This window comes from Coenobita brevimanus, chromosome 50, assembly GCF_032717465.1.
Source record: "Coenobita brevimanus isolate Jiangsu-jjx chromosome 50, ASM3271746v2, whole genome shotgun sequence".
In the NCBI taxonomy this organism is placed as follows: domain Eukaryota; kingdom Metazoa; phylum Arthropoda; class Malacostraca; order Decapoda; family Coenobitidae; genus Coenobita; species Coenobita brevimanus.
The window spans coordinates 12566204-12569605 of NC_137003.1; the positions used below are offsets into that span (position 1 = coordinate 12566204).

Below are 3402 nucleotides of genomic sequence, written 5' to 3' on the forward strand. Positions count from 1 at the left end.
TTGGTGGAGGGTTAATGCCCCTCCCCGTAAAACAAATAACTCAAAGTCAAATGGCCACCCCTTAAGAGATTATGGCGTCTGGCAATAGAACCATAGATTTATTCTGTGTGTGTGTGTGTGTGTGTGTGTGTGTGTGTGTGTGTGTGTGTGTGTAAAAGAGATGTCTATTACCGCAACACTTAATCACAGCAGATTTATTTTCTCTGTCTGTCTGTCTCTGTCTGTCTGTCTGTCTGTCTGTCTGTCTGTCTGTCTCTCTCTCTCTCTCTCTCTCTCTCTCTCTCTCTCTCTCTCTCTCTCACACACACACACACACACACACACACACACACACACACACACACAGTGTAGTAAACCTTTTCCTAACTTGGTTTATGATATATACTGTACTATTCCTTTATTAGTTGTTCGGACGACACGTAATTAGAGAGGTGCTTCAACTACAGAAACCCCTAGCTGGCTGTGAGCGAGAGTATGGAGGGTACCGGGTGGGGTTATGGGGTCGGAGAGAAAAGTGGGGGGGATTAGGTGGGAGCATAGACCTATTCCTACCTCTATGGGTGGGAGCATAGTGGTAGAAGTGGGAGTGTGGGACTATGAGGAAGGGAGGAGGAGGGGATACCTCTCCATTGAGCAGTGTTACAAACACGGAATAGGAAACGAACTTATTCCGACGTCTGTACATCACCGTGATACTAAAAACTGTTTTGTTATTATAAAATAAGGCGACGAATTCTTATCCTATGCAGTATCATCCCAACACCAAGGGCAGAGGTCAGCAACTCTTAAAGCTAGAAGAGCCATTTATTTTAAAGTTTCATAAAAGTGTAGTACCCTCGGAGCCGCAGTACAACAAATTGTCTCATAAACCGAAATCTACAGTATTTCTAAATAAAAAGAAAACATTGCGGCGATATTGTTCGATCTTCTTATTTTCACAAAACGATGCAAAATATAGTAATGAGTTTTGTTCTTTATTCAGTATATATATATATATTCATTCATTCATTGCCAGACGCCATGTATCCCAAACGGGGTGGCCAACGGCTTAGAGTTAATTGTTTTACAGGGAGGGGCACTAATCCTCCACCAACCCCACTTGACACATAGGGATGCCGACAGCATCTGATGTTCCCAGGCGGTCACCCATCCAAGTACTAACCAGACCCAACGTTGCTTAACTTCGCTGATCGGACGGGAAGCGGTGTACTCAACGTGGTATATATATATATATATATATATATACTCAACGTGGTATATATATATATATATATATATATATATATATATATATTTGAGAATACTCATAATATACATCGTTTCAGAGTTGAATTAAAAATCTAATGTTGCCTTGCATGTGTTATGATGCCTTCGTTATGAAAGAATAAATGATTTTTTATGAAGCTCCTGGAGCCGTAAAAGTGTCCTAAAAGAGCCGCATGCGCCTCCTGAGCTGCTCGTTGCCGACCTCTGCCCTAGGGACTTGGGTGGTCAAAGTGCAGCTGCATGATCTAATTCCTTGAAATATTCCTATGAAAAGTTTAATTTTTTTCGCTTTAAAATATAATACATTTATCTTATTACTTTGCTTGAGACTACCTGAAGTTCTAACACTTTCAGGGGAACAAGTCTTGGAGCAAGTCTTGGAGTAAGTCTTGATGCAAGTCTTGATATAAGGCTGGGAGTGGACTTCAACCAAGTTCTGGCAGAGTATTTTCCTTCTGGTACTGGGTCCAGCATAGTCATTGTTTGTTTTTTAAGCAGTTTTCAAGTCCTGCCCAGGCCTGGAACAAGTCCAAGCTCCCTGTAGCCATCTTGCATGTATGGAGAAGCAGTACATAAGTAAAGGACCAACATCGGCAGTAGGGTGTTTCGTCAGCCTCCTGCATTACCCTATTCTTCTTCCCAGAAAGTACAATAGAAAATTTTCATAAGCCAAGAATCGGGTTGTCTCATTAACTGAAGGGTCAACGCTACAATGTATATCTTATACATTTCTTCAAGTCATATCGTGGACACCCCTTTATGTTAGATCTGTTTATTGTTCTCTTTTAAAATGTATTGCTAATAACAGTTCCTCATATATTTCATATATCCATTAAACTTCTTAAATATAAATGTACTGGTCACTTATTATTATTTGTAAATGGTTTGTGTGTGTGTGTGTGTGTGTGTGTGTGTGTGTGTGTGTGTGTGTGTGTGTGTGTGTGTTTCTTCCCGTCAGTACATAATGGTGATCAGTACAGTGCACTAATATTAGACACCACAGTATTTCTATATTCCTATACCTGTATTCTCAGAGTTACGTGTATATTCACCAATGGAATGATGTTTGGGATTGATTCGGTGAGACTTTCGTGTATTTATTTCTGCACTTTGAAAATTTCCTTGACCAAATAAATTTATGCGGAGTATCTAAGTACCATTCACAGGCCCCTTGCCCCAATTCCCCATCCCCACTGATATCCCCATTATAATCGAAAGAACCATTACCAAATGAAGTGTCAGAATAATCTCAATGTTTGTGTGTGGTATAACTAGCCTCTGTTTGCTGATTTGTCTCCAGAATATAACCGCTACCCTTCCTCCCTTGGCCAAAGACCATGGAGTTTGCTCTGGCTGGTTTATTGTAGTTACCCCGAGATATATGGCCTTTCTCGTTTTCTCTCGGGCGGAAACATTTGAAGAAAATGATTATTGAAGGAGGAGCGCATCCAGTCTCCGTATTTCTACTGCATGCTACAACTATTACACTACTGTAATTGTCAATTACATTTAAAGGTGAATGTACGCTTTACTTTAAGCAGCAGAAAGACCTTACCAGTTCAATTCTTTATTATCATGGGAGGCATTAATATTCCCATTATCAAATGGCCAGCAGGAACTAGTGGGGGAGGAAGTCGAGGATCATGCACTGACGCGTCCCCGTAATGTTACCGTAAGGCCACCGCCGCTACGGTCCCCGTACGATGGTTGGTGTTTTGCCATGCACTAACATTTCTCCCACCATCGTACGGTGATCGTAAGGCTAAGGGCGGGGAAGAACTCGCGGTGTTTTGGGGAATTTTTCCCCACTCAGCTGATTATCTCTTTGGCCAATCACAACGCAGGATGCTTCTCTGCCTAGAAGCTTCAGCCAATCATCGTGTTTGGAGACACTGACTGTCTCAGGTAACGAGAAATAAAATAACAAAACAAGGGACAGGCCCCCTCACATTTGAGTGAAATATATTAAATGTTTATCAGTTTGGGAAGTGCAGAGTGAGCAGAAAATATTACTCACATTATTACTAGCACAACTACTGCTGCATGTTGTGCAGCAGCACTGTCCATTACTATTACGGTACTATACTATAGAACAATGTACTGTACTGTACATTAATCTCAGTATACTGTACGGAC

At 41.2% G+C, this 3402-nt stretch overlaps 1 pseudogene; it reads right to left on the minus strand.

Annotated features, from left to right (window-relative positions):
- Positions 1-1113: 1113 nt before the first annotated feature.
- Positions 1114-1232, minus strand: LOC145399889 (5S ribosomal RNA; annotated as a pseudogene).
- Between the last annotated feature and the right edge of the window lie 2170 nt (positions 1233-3402).